Source organism: Homarus americanus, unplaced genomic scaffold, assembly GCF_018991925.1.
Source record: "Homarus americanus isolate GMGI-L3 unplaced genomic scaffold, GMGI_Hamer_2.0 scaffold7063, whole genome shotgun sequence".
Taxonomy (NCBI): Eukaryota; Metazoa; Arthropoda; class Malacostraca; order Decapoda; family Nephropidae; genus Homarus; species Homarus americanus.
The window spans coordinates 47,870-66,476 of NW_024740801.1; the positions used below are offsets into that span (position 1 = coordinate 47,870).

Sequence of the window (18,607 nt, forward strand, 5' to 3'; positions counted from 1 at the left end):
CAAACTTGACCAACAGATACATTCAGGAGCCAGTACATGCCCAGTACTTGCCAACAGTGCGTAACAGAGAAGTGACCGATCGCTCAAGCGGGTAATGAGCCGATCAGTGGAGAAGAGATAAAAGTAAAAAGTACAAAAGTTATATAAATTAAAAAAAGATTTTGATTGCCTTCAATTAATGGACACAGCCATCAACCGAGGGTGGCAATATCAACAATATACAGCATACCTAGATTTTGCCAAGGCTTTCGACAGCATATCCCACAAAGTGTCCTAGCATGGTTCAGAGACTTTCTCTATGATCACATGCATCATTAATAGTACAAAATCGTCATGTGTTCCCGTGACAAGCTTTTTTACCACAGGGCAGTGTATTGGGCCCACCTTTGTTTATTTGCTTCATAAATGACATACCTGAAGCGATACACTCCTCCAGACAAATGTTTGTGGATGATGCCAAGTTATTTGGGGAAATTAAGAACCAAACAGTTGATTGAAAATGTTCAAAGGAGGGCCACCAGACTGGTGCCTGCACTTCGGCACCTCAGCTACCCTGAGAGATTGGAGCGCCTGAACTTGCCTAGCTTATACTACAGACGGGCAAGGGGCGACTTAATTGAGGTGTAGAAGCATTTCAAGGGGCACTACTCAGTCGAGTGTCCTTACCTGGAGCTGGCGGACGCTCGCCCCACAAGGGGTCACAGCACAAGGCTAAAGAAGCCGCATGTCCAGAAAACTGTGAGGGCAAACTTTTTCGCAGTGAGAGTTGTGAACTCTTGGAACAATCTACCAGAAAGTGTTGTGATGGCACCGAGTGTGAGCTCTTTCAAGACCAGACTTGACCAACACTGGAGCAGGTTCAGGTACATTCAGGAGCAAGTGCATGCCCAGTACCTGCCAACAGTGCATAACAGAGACGTGACCGATCAGTGGTGAAGAGGATGAAAGTAAAAAGTATATTGCCTTCTTGGTGAGTGGGTGTTTGTATATTGGACAAAAAAATATACATTTTCTTATACAGGTACAGTATAATTGTTTTCATTAAGAAAGCATTTTAGGTTAGGTTAAGTTCCACCATAAACTAGAGAACGTAGCAGTATCTGTATCTGATACTTGATTATCAACAACTACCAAGAATAATAATAAACCAACCTACCAAGGTTACCTTAACCTATCCTAACCTACCAATCCTACCTTAACCTATCAAATTTAACTTAAACTAACCCAACCTAAAATATCACTGTTATAATGCATTTTCATGCTCTAAAAATGAAAAGAACAGAGGTACGTGTAATCCAATAAATGACAACCACTCTAAACATGGCAGGTGGATCTTTTTTTCACTTTTACTTAAACTAAAGATATATAATGTGTAAAAATTATTTAAAAAAATGTACAGTACTGCCAACGTATTTTCCATCAATTCCATAAAATAAAAAAAGCGTTTATGTTCTATGGTGAAATGTCGTACAGTTGGTAGTTAAGGTGCACAACTGTTCTCAGTACAGGTTGACAATCCTTTATCCGAAATCCTTGGGGCCAGAGGCATTTCGGATTTCGAAATTTTTCGGTTTTCAGAATGGTTAGGGTTTTTTTTTTAAATATGTATTAGCCCACCTGGGCATAGATCACTGACCCACATTTGGGCCTAGGGGGGGGGGCGAAAATATTATAAAAATTATAATAATAATAATAATAATAATAATAATAATAATAATAATTCATAGATCTAGGTTGTGTTTCTCACTTTTGATCTTTTTTCATTCTTGTATTTCTTATTATTATTATTTTATTATTACAGTATTATTGTTTTATTTTGGTGTACAGTCGGCCCTTAACATACGCGGGTTTAACTCACACGGATTTGCAAATACGAAGATTGCGGCTGGAGGAATATACATTCAAAGGAATATACATTGTTCAAATCGCGCGCGACACCACACACACACACATTGCCCGCGCCACCCTGCGTTCCCTCAGTCAGTCTCGCTGTAACCACGCTTGTGTTGACATCAGCATTATCGTTGCAAAAATATTACATTTGCGTGAATGTATTATATCAAGCACAGTATGAATAGAATATCACTAATATAACAGTATTTTAACCGAAAAATATTAAAAAAAACGAGTAACATATCTTGAACATCGGAAGGTTAGGTAAAGTCTTTTGTTTTTGTCATGTACTGTATTTTATCCTATTTTACATTGAAATACATCACGTTTCAGCAAAACTACTATTTATTTCCGAGAATATATTCATTCAGGCGCAGTTTAGCTAAAATACACGTATGATGTAACAGTTTTTTAACTGAAAATGATTAAAAAAACACGTACCCTCTAGCCCTGTTCAAGGAGAAGACTGGGAGGAGCTGTTTGGTGCTGAAGACGATGACAAGGAAAACGATTTTGATGGATTTTAATGAAAATATTCAGAATTATGGTATCGTAGTATTTATTCACGTGAATTAGGATACAATATTATTGTAATAACAGTTTTTTAACTGAAAACCATTCGAAAAGCGATTACGGTAAAATCTTTTGAACAACGAACGAAAGCGAAAGTCATTGTTTTCGTCATGATTTTATCCCACTTTCCACTGTAATACGTACGTCATTTCAGCAAAAATATTACATTTCCATATTTATTTCTGAGAATATATTCATTCAGTCACATTTAAGGTAAAACATACTTGTGATGTAATATTTTAATGAAAATACCCAGTATTTAGAAATACGGTATTGTAGTTTTCTTTTGTTTCAAATTTAATTAACAAAGATTGATGTTTCAAATGTAATGAACAAAAATTTATGTATCTATAAATAAACTTTAAAAAATGAATACTTTATGTTTTACATCGTCCTGTGCATACCATACCATGCATTTGGCTACTTTGGGCTTGCTATGATGACGCAAGAGATCTGCCCTGGCAACTGTACCGACACTCACCGCTGGTGGTGCGTCGTTTCCATTGTTTACTGGTAGTTACTGGTAAATATTTTTCAACCTAACAAAACTATTACCCGTTTAGAGGTCGACCCCCAATTTTTTGCCAAAAAATTTGGTCCTAAAAACTTGAACTACACACAGGTATATACGGTAAATAAGGACATGGGGGGCCAGGGGTGTTTTTGGGGGGGGCAGCAAAAATAAGTGGATTCTTAACATTCACGGGTATCTCTGTTACCTAACCCCCGCGTATGTTAAGGGCAGACTGTATTTTTATTAAAAATTTTATTTACTAAGAATAATTATTATTATTATAATTATTATTACTATTACATTTTTGCCCCCCAGGTCCCGATGTGGGTCAGTGATCTATGCCTGGGTGTGCTAATCCCTGTTAAAAAAAAAATTTCGGTTTTCGGAATTTCGGATAAAGGGTTGTCAACCTGTATTACCAAGACACATCACCAGAACCTATATGCCTCTGGGAAGCCTTGACACAGATATGATAAACTTTCCCTCCACACCACACCAACATATGGTTTAAGGGTTTATGTCTCATATTTAAGGGTATTATTATAGGATTTTCAATTACCACCCTCCAAGAGAGCTCCTGTGTGTTCGTTTATTGGTTACTATGCTGTATTACGTATCGACCTGGGGGAGAAAAAATAGGAGTAAAATGAAATTAAAAATAGAAAAGAAAAGGTTGTATTAATCTACAGCACAAAGATGCCTGAAAACCAGCTGTTTTAGTGAGACAGATTGTATGAGTATGGAAACACAGAAGAAGGCAGAGCATTACACAGTTTGGCTGTGTGAGGAAAGAAGGAGGTACTATAACGGGTTATTCTAGTGTGACCGACATCCACAGAGAAACTGTGGGCACTGCGGGCAAGATGAGTATTATGAGCCCACGTCCTTGACGGCGGTACACAGGATGCCACATTCACCAAATTTTGCCCGTTAAAGTACCTGTTAAAGAGAGAGAGTGAAGCAACATTGAGGCGTAGAGGAAGGGAAGAGATATTATCTAACAGTTGGACAGAAGAAGATCCACTCCAGATATGAGAGCAGTACTCCAAGTTAGGAGTACTCCTGAAGCAACTGCTCAGGAGTGAAGTAGCTATGGCATCTGGACAGCATTCCCAGCTTTAGCAATGTTGAGGATGTGTGGCTTCCATGACATATTAGAGGAAATGGTGAGACCTAGCATATCTATTTTAGAACTTGGCAGAATAATTGTGTCCTGAAATGTGATAAGTGGGAGGCCGTCTAGTTTGGAGTGTACAAGTAGCTGGTAAATACAGTACTGAGTTTTATTACTATTGAATTTAACCAAGTTTCTCCCTCCCAATTCGGAGATGCTGCACAGATCTGCATTGATAGATGAAATGATGTCAGCTCTAGAAACAGATCTAGTTCGAGAATTAGGAAGAAGGGAAAAATGTGATGTGTAGAATCGTCAGCATAAGAATGGATAGAATTAGTTGTAGTGTGAAGTAAATCATTAATAAAAAGAAGGAAGAGAGTAGGTGAAAGAACAGAACCCTGTGGAACACCACTATTGGTAGAGAAAGAGCAAGAGATCGATCCCTCGACAACAACTGCCATGGATCGGTTCTCAAGGAAGCTAGAGATTAGAAGACAAAGTGGGGGAGAGAAACCATAAGAGGAAAGTTTAGAAAGAAAAGACTTGTGCCATAACCTGTCAAATGGTTTGCAGATGTTGAGGGCCACGACGAAAATTTTCCCATAATCCCTAAGAGAGGATGACCAGTAGGAGAGCAGATCACCAGTAGAGATCACTTGGCAAAAGCCATACTGGTGATCCAACAAAAGAGAAAAGTGTTAAGTTAGGTTAGCTTAGGTTGGGTTGAAATTATGTTTTCTGGTGGATTTTGATGTGTTTTGAACAATTCTTACCTTCTTTTCTATAGCAAATTACTACTTTTGTGATTTTCCCCCACCCCATGACCTCTGGTTCCCACTGGGGGAACACCCATTATCATTGGATAAGGGCAGTTTTGTCAGGTAACTAAACAATTTTACTGGAGTACTGTACTCAAGTAACACCTCTGGGTATTTTCTTTTTAAAAAGTATATTCCAATTTTTTAGTACTTTTACTTAAGTATGATTTTCTAATATTGTACATTTATTACCACAATTGAATACAAAAATCGTTACACATTACATGCCCCAAGTAATATATTTTTTAATTAACTAATTATTATCTATTGTAAAAGAGCTGTGTGGGTGGGGAGACACCACGCAACACAGAAGTGACCGATCACCCTAGTGGCTAACAGACCAATCAGTGGTGAAGAGGATAAAAGTAAAAGTATGAGAACAGCACTACCACCAGAAGTTGTCCAATTTCATTCATTTTCCACACAGTCTTATCATTACAATATATCGTAGTAAGTATTTTAAGTGATGGTAAAAATTCGTTTTGATCCCTATTGGAATAAAAACGAACATTAACCGAGGTGAGAGACTAGAATCTAATAGAATCTGACCAAACCAACCAAAGAAACTTCCCTAACCTTACCTAACTTCCTAGCCCCCCCGGACCCCTGTCATATGAAACAGAGTACATGAGCTCCTCTCCTTAAGAACATTTGACTTACAAACTATCAGAGATACAAACATCATCACTGAGGGGGTTACCTATTAGAACAGGTGTTTAATGTGGATGAGACTGGATTATTTTGAAGAAAATTCCAGATAAAACAAACATTACCTACGAGTGAGCCAGGTTTTAAGGCTGTATTGTAGGGTATAGCTGTACTAAACTTACATTATCTCTTATTTTTTACAATATGTTTGGTGTCTACAACAGTAAAGTTGAACTTACAAACAATTGGACTTGAGAACAAGCCTCAGGAACATAACTCATTTGTAAGTAAAGGAGCAACTGTACTCATTATGATACCTGGTACCAGTGAAGCAACTTTGTTGAAGCATTACCGGATAATTTTACATTTTTTGTGGACATGAGTATGCCTGGACCAAGTGGGTTGGTTGTAAATTGAGTAGACAAGAAAATGCACTGACTTTGCGTATTTTTTGGAGGAAGAGTTAAAGTAAATAATATTCTTTTTCACATACAAAGCACATAGGTAAGAGACATCATTTCAGGATAAAATTTTTGTTTCGGTCATCCCTGTAAAGTATTTAGATATCCAATCTAATCTAGGCTAATATCCATGACTATACCACCAATGCATTATTTGTTCACCCACAGCAGGTGTTAAGTTAGGTTAGGTTTGGTTAAACTTTTAAATAAATACTTTTTAAACACATTTGCCATAACTACCACAGTGAAATTGCAGCGTTTTTAAATTAATATTCTATGAAAACTCCGCAAGGGAAAGTCGTCAATAATTACCTAAATCTAATCTAACCCAACCTAACCTAGCCACAGCACCCAGGAACTACTGTATATCAAACCCAACCTAACCTAGCCACAGCACCCAGGAACTACTGTATATCAAACCCAACCTAACCTAGCCACAGCACCCAGGAACTACTGTAGTATATCTAACCCAACCTAACCTAGCCACAGAACCCAGGAACTACTGTATATCTAACCCAACCTAACCTAGCCACACCCAGGAACTACTGTATATCTAAACCCAACCTAACTCAGCCACAGCACCCAGGAACTACTGTATATCAAACCCAACCTAACCTAGCCACAGCACCCAGGAACTACTGTAGTATATCTAACCCAACCTAACCTAGCCACAGAACCCAGGAACTACTGTATATCTAACCCAACCTAACCTAGCCACAGCACCCAGAACTACTGTGTATCTAACCCCAACCCAACCCAGCCACAGAACCCAGGAACTACTAGTATATCAACCCAACCTAACCTTGCCACAGAACCCAGGAACTACTGTATATCTAACCCAACCTAACCTAGCCACAGCACCCAGGAACTACTGTGTATCTAACCCAACCTAACCTAGCCACAGCACCCAGGAACTACTGTAGTATATCTAACCCAACCTAACCTAGCCACAGCACCCGGAAACTACTGTATATCTAACCTAACCACAGACTCGCCTATGAGTCCCCGGATGACTGAAACTAAAGTAATACCTGTATCCATTTTAGTGTCATATGATCACTTTTTCACAGTTTGCTAAATATTCATTTAATGGCTGAGGCTCCTTTTTGTTTTGAGAATATTTTTGGTGCATAGTTAGGTGAGTATTACTCAAATCTGACCTTTCTTTTTGGGCAAATGAGCAATTTTTTTTTTAATTAAAAGAAATATAATTTTTTAGCAGTAGATATCTTGCTGTTACTACTAACGCTATTTTACCGTGAGTGTACTCTGATTGGCTACTCATTCATTACCGTGGGTCAATGGTTGTGTAGATATAAATATACTTAGCCATATTTCTGTTGTACCTGGAAGCTATTAACCAAAATAGAGGTAAAGATTCGTTTTAGGTCGAACATGGACTTTCATATTTATATTTATATCGGAAGAAAGCAAATAAACTATGTTCTTTTACGTTTCCGAAGAAAATTTATATTTTTTGAGTATTTTAACAGACAACACCACCCCAATTACCAACAACATTGGTTGTTCAAAGTGGGCAGCAGAGGGAAAATGTGGGGTAAAATACTAAAAACACCGAACATGCCTTTGAAAACCTAACCTAAATTTACCGAACTTGTAAAAAGGCTAAATATACGGTAATGTCTGAGAACACCACTACCACCAGAATGAGTCGTTCGATTTTGTTCATTTTTTCCACAGAAGTTTTTATTATAGTAAAGGTGTAGAAGAGGGTGACCACCAGAAGAAATTGTCTGAATTAGTTTAATTTTTTCTAAACATCTGACCTAACATACCCATAGGTTGGGTATGTTAGGGCAAGGCAGGTCAGGTCAGGTTAGGTTTGGGTTTGTTGGTTGGTTGGTATTTTATTTATGCGATTTATTCAAGAAAAAATCAAACGTTTTCCGTTAAGATTGTTGGGTGGGGGAGGACGGGGGATTCTCTCAAAAACTAGTGATTTTCGGCGGAAATGAATATCAAATTCGTTCGAAACTCATCAATTATCATCGTAAAAACATATTTTTAATATCCAAACAAAGACCGTGCATAAGTAAAAATTTACCATTGTAAATGGGGCGACATTTACTAGAACCTGACCTAACCAACCAAAGAAACCTACTTAACCTTACCTAACTTCCTTGCCGGGGGGAGGGGGGGGTAGACTCCGTCACATTAAACGGAAAGTACTTAGCCAATCAGAACGATTTCAGGGAAAATAGCATTGGTAGGAACTTAGTCGATTGTGGAAAAATATACAGGATGTACTTAAAAAAAATCACTCATTTGCACAAGAAATGAAGGTGATATAAATAAAACACACCGAAATACACAAACACTAGTCTCATAACATTTTCCACTTTCAAATCATTGTTGAAACCTAACCTAACCTTGACTTCAAAGTCCTGCCAACTTTAAAGTAATATTGTTGGTAATTTTATCTATCAAAATACTCTAAAAATAAATAAATTCCGACGGAAATGCGGTAGATGAAAGGTGTCTTTGACTATTCTGACTGAAAAACGTATTTTTCATGGAAAAATCGACGCCTGGCTATTATCATAAATTGACCAATGAACGAAATCGAACAACTCCTAATGGTAGCAGTGTTCTCATACATTACTTACAAAATAAATAAGGATATACGGTAGTTTGTAAGATTAGTATAAAAGATAAGTCAATCACCAAAAGTTACAACAATCAACGTGTGTAATTTGAGTATTTCTCAGTGTATCAAACAAAAACTCGTTCCTTATATTCCACTTTCATGTATAATGTAACAATTCTTAGCGGACACTGGATAAAGTGTTAGTAATGAAAACTACACATTTCTCACTTGATGAATGAAGCAGTAGCTGTAAACAGTATAAATCACTACCAAAGCTGCCGGGTGACTGAGGTCTGTGATCAGGGTTGCCAGATGTACGACAAGCTTCACGGCCAACTTCACGCCAGCTTACGGCCAAATCGGCCAAAACTTTTTGGATGGGAAGCACTGTAGCACAAGGCTATTTTTGCAATCCACACAAAATAAAAGTATCCCCTACAATATCCACTGAAAATGTCGTAATAAAACCAAATTTTCACTTAGAATTGAGAGCCCAATAATTACATAAACATAATATCTATAATCTACAGTGAAGATTTACCTTAATCTGAAATGGTGGTGGAGCATGATAATGGTGGAGCACTTGATAACACTAGTTGGCGTCAGCAAAAACGTCTTGTTCGTCATCGTCTCCTGGTTTGTTATATTTTCTACCACTGTGGTAGAACCCTTTTCATATACTAGTGGACATTTTGAAAACTAGCACTCGGAATTTCAGAAAGTAACCCAGATGGCTTTGTAAGCTCTGAAGCTTAACCCATATGCTGGACACATTCTTTTATCCTCTTCGCCACTGATCGGCTTGTTAGCCGCTTGGGCGATCGGTCACGTCTCTGTCACGCACTGTTGGCATATACTGGGCATGCACCGGCTCCTGAATGTACCTGAACCCGCTCCAGTGTTGGTCAAGTCTTGTCTTGAAAGAGCTCACACTCGGTGCCGTCACAACACTCTCTGGTAGATTGTTCCAAGAGTTTACAACCCTCACTCCGAAAAAGTTTGCCCTCACGGTTTTCTGGACTTGCGGCTTCTTCAATCTTGAGCTGTGACCCCTTGTGGGGCGAGCGTCCGCCAGCTCCAAGTAAGGACACTCAACTGAGTAGTGCCCCCTGAGATGCTTATAAACCTCAACTAGGTCCCCCCTTGCCCGTCTGTAGTATAAGCTAGGCAAGTTCAGGCGCTCCAATCTCTCAGGGTAGCTGAGGTGCCGAAGTGCAGGCACCAGTTTGGTGGCCCTCCTTTGAACATTTTCAACCAACTGACAGTCCCTAGCATATCTCGGGGACCAGATGGGGTGACAGTACTCCAGATGGGGAAGCACTTCACTCCTGAAGATCGTCACGAGGGACGGACCGTCTAGATATCTGAACGACCTTCTTATAAGACCCAATAATTTATTTGCCTGATTTACCTTCTTCTCACAATGGCCCGAGAACTTCAGCTCATTGTCAACATACACACCTAGGTCCTTCTCACACACAGTCTCAACTAGTGCATTTTCTTCATCCCGTTGGGACATATGATACGCCTCCTTACCGTTGGTACGCCCCAGGTGCATCCTCTTACACTTCGTGACATTGAATCTCAGCAGCCATTTCTTCGACCATTCCTGGAGCCCACAGAGGTCCTTCTGCAGCTCTTCACAGTCCGCTTGGTTCTTAATTTCCCGAAATAACTTGCCATCATCGGCAAACATTTGTATGGAGGAGTGTACAACGTCAGGCATGTCATTTATGAAACAAACAAACAACAGCGGGCCCAATACACTACCCTGCGGTACCCCACTTGTTACAGGTACAGATGACGATTTCGTGCCATTAATCACCACACATTGCTTGCGGTCATGTAGAAAGTCTTCTATCCACGCTAGGACATTTCCCCGAATTCCGTACCCTTCCAGTTTGATTTTCAGCCTTTCGTGGGGTACACTGTCGAAAGCCTTGGCAAAATCTAGGTAAATATTGTCGATATTACCACCCCGTTCTAGAATATGGGTCCAAATATCCAATACCTTGAGCAATTGTGTTAAGCAAGAGCGCCCCGGCATAAAACCGTGTTGGCAATCTTTTACAAGGTTGTTTCGTAGTAGATGTTCCATCGCGGCATCTCTGATAATACTCTCAAGTACTTTACATATTATGCTGGTCAGGCTCACTGGTCTATAGTTGTTCGTGGAATGACTATCGCCCTTCTTGAAGATAGGACTCACATAAGCCACTTTCCATTCACTGGGGACCATTTGTTCATCCAGGCATTTACAAAACAGAATCTTCAGAGGCTCTGCAAGCTCGTTGCACAGCTCTCTTAGCACTCTAGGATGCACCATGTCAGGTCCGGGACTCTTATGGACCTTTAGCCTGGACAGTTTATTTCTAATACCCTCTTCTGTGAACACAATGTGGGTCAGTGCTGTGTCGAACCGTCTGTCCTCAAACGCAGGAAGGTTAGTTGCATCCTCTCTTGTGAACACTGAGGAAAAGAAGCTGTTCAATGCCTCAGCTTTATCCTGGTCAGAATCTGCGTAACTACCATCTTCAAGCCTCAGGTCTGATACTCCTACTCGCGTTTTCAATTTCGACTTTGCATAGCGGTAAAACGCCTTTGGGTTTGACTTGACCTCGCGTGCAACCAGCCTCTGGAACTCCTTTTCAGCCCTCCTACACTCTATCTTTGCTTGGTTTCTGGCTCTTGCATACATCCTCCTGTCTTGCTCATCGTTTGACCCAACCCACGTCTTGAATTTCTGGGTTTTCTTCTTAATTTTGTCGACCGCCGCATGGTTCATGTGTAGGGATCCCCTCGTATTCCTAGAAGCACTGGGTTTGGTCTTGGGTATATATTTATCGATCAAATGGGTCATTTTACTAGTTATGATATTCAGCGTAGTGTCTGCGTTCTTGTACCTTAATAAGTCAGGCCAGTTGATACCCCTCATCTCTTCCCTCATCCCATTGTAATTTCCCTTGTAATATTTGCACCTTGGCCTGGCCTTATCTTGAACTAGGTAACAGTTAAATCTGAATGACAACACTGTATGGTGACTGGTGCCAACTGGGGCAAGGTGTTCCAGTTTGGCCACCATACCCTCCTCGTTTGTTATGATGAGGTCAAGTGGCTTGGGTGTTTGCTCCCCTCTGTAATGTGTCGGGTCTCTCACATGTTGGAACAGAAAATTATCTCTCAGAGTTTCTACAAAAAGAGTAGCAGGATTATTCAAGTCATTCGGGGTGGACTCGTTTCTCCAGTCGATGTCGCCATAGTTAAAGTCCCCCATGATAAGGAGGTGGCTGGGGTTGAGCATCGCCGCATTGTTTATTAAGGTTCTTAAGTTCCTTTGATTTAGTGGGCCACAGTTTGGGGATCTGTAGATACACCCGACGATAAGTAAGTCCCCTCCCTTTAATTTAATTTTACACCACTTGGACTCTTCAAAAACATCCTCTCCCTGTACCCTCGCCTGGCTGGCTCTAAGGTCTTGCCTAGCGTAGATAACCACACCCCTCCTGCAGGATTCTTGAGTTAGGTTCGTAAATGAGTCATATCCAGCAATACTGAACTCACATTCCTCTGGGTCGATTCTCCTGTTCTTGTACAACAGTTCTACAACTCCTACAATATCTGGTTGGTGTACTCTTAGTAGTGTTTCAAACTCCTCTCTCTTATCAAGGAACGTGTCAGTATTAGTGTACATGACATTCAAGCCAGAATTTGTTCTCGGTAACGTCTCTGCTCTTAGTAATAAACCCGCTCCACCCACATTCTCAGAAGCTGCAGCATTTGCTAAGTACACTGTATTTTGCAGGGTGTGGTTAGAAATGTCATTGTTTACACGGCGCTCGTTCCCTCCTGTCCGGTAGGCTGAGCTGGTGCCGCCTCCCGGGTGGGGGGTTGAGTGGGTGGAGGGTGCACTGCTGCCCCCTGGCCCTGTGTCGGCACACTTGTTTCCACTACCCTCCCCCTGAGTATAACCCATGTACACCTGTCCCCGTTCCTCCTCGACTCCTCCCTCTTCTGCTTCAAGTCCTGCAGGAGCTTCTTGTGCTGTTCCCTCTGCATTACCGTGCGGTCTGGGTGAATAAATACATCCCGAAATGCCTCGCTCCTTGCTAAGTTTTTTGCCTGCCGAATAACTTGCCATTTCTCCTCCTCACTCCCTAGTGTGATCCTGAGGGGGCGAGGCTTAGCCCCCTGCTTTTGTCCCAGCCTCCTCACATCCTGAGGGGTTGCTGGAATCTTCAGAACCTCTGTGCAAATATTTTGAAACAGCACCTTGTCGTGTGTTTCCTTACTCACAGTTCCCTCCGCCTGGCTCTCGGTGACTCCAAAAACTATTACATTGTTCCTGCGCTGGAGCCGTTCCTGGTGTTCCTCCTCTCCCCTAACAGTAGGTCCGTTAATTTTCATTTCTTCGACACACTTTTTCAAAGTCCCAATCTGCTGTAGAACCTGTACTGATTCTGCATTACTCTCCGCCCCCCCCCGTGGCCCTCCTAATACGTCAGCATAACTCCTCTTAGCAACCACCTCCATTCTATTAGCTACTTCCTCAGTCTTAGCAAGGATCTCTTTCCCAACTTGCTCCAGTTTGTCAACCAGCAGGGCTCCTGCTTCATCTATTTTCGTCCCTAGAGAACTCGTTCCCTTATGGATTGCAATCGCTTCATTCACCTTGACTATGCAGCCAGAGCAATACCAGCAACAGCCATCATGCTTTACGGCAGTTAGTAACTTCCTAAACGTTGCATTAGTTAGGCCTGTATCCTCCATATCCGACGTCTCCCTGCAGTAATCACATATCAAACTCATGGTTGTTGTTGTTGTGGGGGGGGGGGTGCAGACTGTGTATAAATCTACACCTATTTCAAAAAAATAAAGAGAGAAAAAGTACTTAGCTACTCTCTGTTGCCTATAGAGTTGTCGTCTGCGACTGCGTACACTGTATCTCCCTGTGAATGGTGTATTGTAGGCACAGTTTCAGTCCTTGAGAAAGCACACAATCAAAATAAAATTTAAAGTCTCTGTGGCACCTATGACACGACTTGGTTTCAGCTGGCACGGTGCCTTTCCAGCTTGCTTGCTAGTGAGCGCTCACTTTAAGTTATTTACAACTTCAGCGGTCACTGATGACACTATGAACTATCACTGTGTACACTGTATCTCCCTGTGAGTGGTGTATTATAAACACAGATTCAGTCCTTGAGAAAGCACACAAACAAAATAAAATTTAAAGTCTCTGTGGCACCTATGACACGAATAGGCTGGCAGTTGTCCTTACCAGCTCGATTGCCAATATGTATTCACTTTAAGTTATTATAGACTCTTCTGCATTCACTGATGACAAATATGAACTGATTTAACTGAAGGCACAGTACTACACTCCCTGGTTGGCCTTTATCACAGCCGTGACCACAACACCCTAAAAAATAAAATAAAATAAAAGCTTTGTCATGTGGCAGTGATTGTGTGGTTATAGGCCTGTGACCCTGGCTGTACCTCCAACTCGGTGGAAATTGAGTTTTCAAAAATACAATTGTGTCTAGCATGAAAAGTACCTACATCGATTTACACTTTCACCTCACTAAGACGATCTTGACGAACTTATGTAATCACTGTCCAATTTCTGCCGCTCTACATCGAAGGCCCGAATGCCGAACACGCTTTGTTACAGAGACGCAACACGACCCGCCCGCTACAGCCCAGAAGTCTCAAATATGAGAACTAACAACTAAGGTAGTAACTAGAAAGATCAGTCAGCTCAGTAGGTCAAGTAAACATGTGAAGAGGTGAGGTCACTGATTAGGTGAGGCCATGACAAGGTGAGGTCACTGAGCCAGCATTTTCATTGTGAAATTTGAAAATCTGCGAGACTTTTCTTCAAAATCCACTAGATGAGGAATTAATACGTGTTTTACAAAATTCGGCCAAAATACCGCCAAATAGTTTGGCCGTGGCCACCCGTTTTTTCACGGCCAGGCGAAGTTTTTTACGGTCTAATTTGAGGAGTATGGCCGTGGAAACGGCCATCTGGCAACCTGGAGGCGGCGGTCAAGGACAAAGTCAAGGATGGCTCACTCAAAGTTAATTGTTTTTGTCCTTCGCGACGGTGGCGTCACATTGCACCTTATATAATATTGCACGATAACACCACCTTGATAATATTAAGAATTTATACATATTTAGTAGGTTATTAACTTTAGATATCTAGAGAAAATTCTAAATGCAAGACATATTATTTTGCAGGAAAGGATAATTATTTGCCTACTTAATTATGGAGCAATTTTGAACGTGCAGCTAGTTAACTCACTTTTACTTTACTTTTATCCTCTTCACCACTGATCGGCTCTTTAGCCGCTTGGGCGATCGGTCACGTCTCTGTCACGCACTGTTGGCTTTTTAGTTTGATGAATTTATTGACAAAGCTTGGAGTACAGTTTGCCTATTCTAAGTAATTCAGTCAGGTCTTGACACTGAGGGTGGTATTGTAGTGGATTTCTCCCCTACAAACGCTGTTTATCGCTGAGTAGCCGACCCCACGAATTCCCCAGTGTATGCCTCGTGGTCTAGGTCAACCAGAGCCGCCTTACATGACGGAGGTCAACTATTAAGCCACGCCTACCTCCGCTATAAAAGACCTGACCTCGTGGTGACCTCTCTCCCTTTTCTACCTACACCAACCAGCAAGCAACACCTCCTCCTCCGCCGCTGCCTGGCGGCCCTCGCTCCCGCCGGCGAACATGGCGACCCACAAGCTGTCCTCCTCTGAGCATCCTGTCATGTGCCCATAACCCCATAGCAACAAGCATGTCGTGTGGTATCTGTTTACACCTCCACTCCACACAAGCTCTTAATAACTTGTTATTTTTACTATTATCTTAATGTTGTTCTTAGTTACTTAGGTTAATTGTTTATCTATGCATGTCATTAATATGCATCATTTGTGTTACTCTGTTAAGTCAAACCAAGAGTAGTATTAATTAGTTATAAGACTATTTGGCAACTGTCCTGAGTCACGTGATCTATGACGCTCCTCACTCATATGCTGGGTGGGCAGAGACTGACTCTCTAGTAACCGTTGGTATAGGCCAGGGGTCACCAAACTTTTTTCACAGTGGGCCGGATAACTGAAAGAATGACGAGCGCGGGCCGCATAAACATTCTGTTCAATACTTGCAAGCCAGAACGAAAGCTCTGGTAACGTCAGAGCGTAGGCGGAGCTACCACAAGCCGGGGAAGGACTTGGGATCTGGCCCGCGGGCCGTAGTTTGGTGACCCCTGGTATAGGCTATAGGTAGGACGTGTCCACACCCACCCAGTACAGACGTGCTTTGTTCAGTTATGTACAGTACCCTACTGGTATCTGGTAAATAGTGGCACGTTAACTTAGGCCTAGGAAGGAATCCTGGTGTTAAGGAATCTCCTATTTGGTAGGAAATAACCAGTTGGTTGGGATTGCTGTGTATATATTGTGATGTCTGTGTTTAATATAGTTAATGTTAAGTAGTATTCATTTGATTTAACTCCTTAACTGTATATTTTCACCCTTCCGGCATCACTCTTATATTAATACATATACAATCACTTAATCCCTTAAATTCCATGGTTGCTAGACAGTACTCCCTTAAGAACATAAATTGAATTATTTAATTATCTTCCCATTTGTGACTCACTTACTCCAATTTGTTCTTATTTATTCAAGTACATTCAGTTGAGTCGGGTTTTGTGGGGATAATTATTGCCGTGTTCCCTGTTTGTTCCTTTATTTGATGATAACTTGGGGTAGGTTTCACTCCCCAGGTATAAAAGATATTGGGATCACGACAATCCTCACCAACCAGCTCTCTCTACATCACGCTTGTAACCACGCTGCCACTTCCCAGCACCAAGCTGCATTGTACATCCAATACAACATGTATACAGTGAGCACATTGTGAGTTTCCTTTCTCCATCCCATCCTGAGCGAACCCAAACATCCCATACCCCACAAATGGTGACCCACGGAGATTCGCACTCACACAGGATGGAGGAGAAACAGATCACGCTCCCAGTCTTCAAGCAACATGGAAGACTGGCTTATCCACCCAGAAGCAGCTCTCATCGGCTCTACAGCTACTGTCTCTAAACCGCAGGTTAGACGCCCTAAAGCAGCACTGCTTCTCTAAGCAGGCACCAGCTCCTCTTCCTGCCCCAAGCACCACGTCCTACCGACCCCAGCACACCCGTCCTGCCTCAGATGCCGCCCCCGGCCCAGCAGTACCCCCTGCTGCTCCTCCTGATGCAGCCCCTGCTCCCGACGCGGCCTATGCGCCTGAGTGCGGACCCACACACCCCTCTTTTCTCCCTCAGGTACTCCCTGCTAATGTCCTGCACCCTGCTGCTGTCGTGGACCCAGCTGCTGTCACGAGCCCTCATCCGCTTCTGCTGACACAGCCCCTGCTCCTGACCCAGGCCTGTATGTATATTATGTATGCTGGATTATGTATTATGTATGTATATTATGTATGTGCTCCATTTACATTTATTCAGCCTAGCTAGCAGCGTGTGGCAATGTTATTACCATATCCCACACGCTTAATTAATGTGCCTGGCGACGTATGGAAGCTGCTAATGTATCACTTGCCATACGTCGTCTATGGTAGTTGACCAGGACCTTAGCTAGGGAGCAGTGCTACCCACCTCTGTGTACATACTCTTATCCAGTAAACCGAACCTACAAAACTATACAGGTGTTTGTGTTCTCTCCTGTATATAGAACTTATTACCCAGAACACCTAACATGGCGCAGTGCGTAGTTTTACTGGATTATTACGAGTGATTAGTGCAAGTTTGTGGAAAGCCGGCTGATGGATCCCCGCCTTGGGTCAACCCCGCGTCATCCCTCGAAGAATTTCGCAACTTTGAGCAGTGTCAGTGACAGTGATTTTCTGTGAAGTGTTTAGTGCATTGTGTGTTTCGTGCCATTCATGTGTGACCTTGTTCGAACGGATTTCCAAGGTATACGGCATGTTCTGGGCATTTGTGGGGTGTAGAGCTCAGCGCACCCTCCTCTGACCGTTTACAGAGAGCGACTGAGCTACTCCTATCTCCACCCCCCTCCCTCACAGCGCCGCCTCCACCCCCCCTCACAGCTGGGGCGAGACGCTCTGCCTGCCTGGGACACACACACATACATGTACTAACACTTGCTGACCGCGCGGCTTCATTATATATATTTTATATATATAACCTACTTATCTGTGTATTTAATTAAATTTTTTTGTCTGAAATCTTGTTGATACGACGGGCTGACCGGTCAACACTGATTTAAGACACAGTACACAGATAAAGTAGTTATGTCTCATGCCTTACGTAGCCGTGGACCCAGCGCCTGGATGAGTCAAGCGGATGATAGTCCCCCAGAGATGGATGACCAGGCCGGCCCAGCTCCCACAACATCGCGCAGCCCTTCACCTCAACATTCAGCGTTATCTCCAGAGATAATTGCCTTAATGAAGTTTATGAGAGATGAGAGACGCGAGGATGAAGCTCACAGACGTTTGGCGGATGAGCACAGAAGGCAAGCAGAGGCAGAACGAGACCACCAACGGAGAATGGAAGACAGTGCACGGTTTGAAGCCTTGATATCTCGCCTCACTGTTAACCAAGCCCCTGGCTCTAACACTGCCTCGGTACTGAACGGTTCAGATACCTCATCCATGCTTCCTTCACGCCCCCCAGCCCCACCTAAAGCAGCAGCTCAAACACCGCCCATCTTGGAGCCTGATGTAAATTTCCAGACTTTTCGCGAATGGCGGCGGCGGTGGGCTGATTATGCTACAATGGTGGATCTCCAGAGTTTGTCACAGCCTAAACAACTCATCCAGCTGCGTATGTGCCTGTCCTTGGAAGTTCAGCGTGTCTTAGAACATACGTTGCAGGTACCCCCAACCTCTTCGCTGTCTGTAGAGGAGGTACTGGACGTTCTACAACGGCACATCA

General features: G+C 42.4%; 1 protein-coding gene across 1 annotated transcript in view; it reads right to left on the bottom strand.

The window, feature by feature from the left end:
* LOC121875547 overlaps positions 1-8,969 on the bottom strand; it is a 42,636-nt gene extending 33,667 nt beyond the window's left edge. The window contains exon 1 of the mRNA XM_042380128.1: positions 8,861-8,969. The gene's annotated coding sequence lies outside the window, so the exon portion shown is untranslated. The remainder of the gene's footprint in view (positions 1-8,860) is intronic.
* Positions 8,970-18,607: the final 9,638 nt, after the last annotated feature.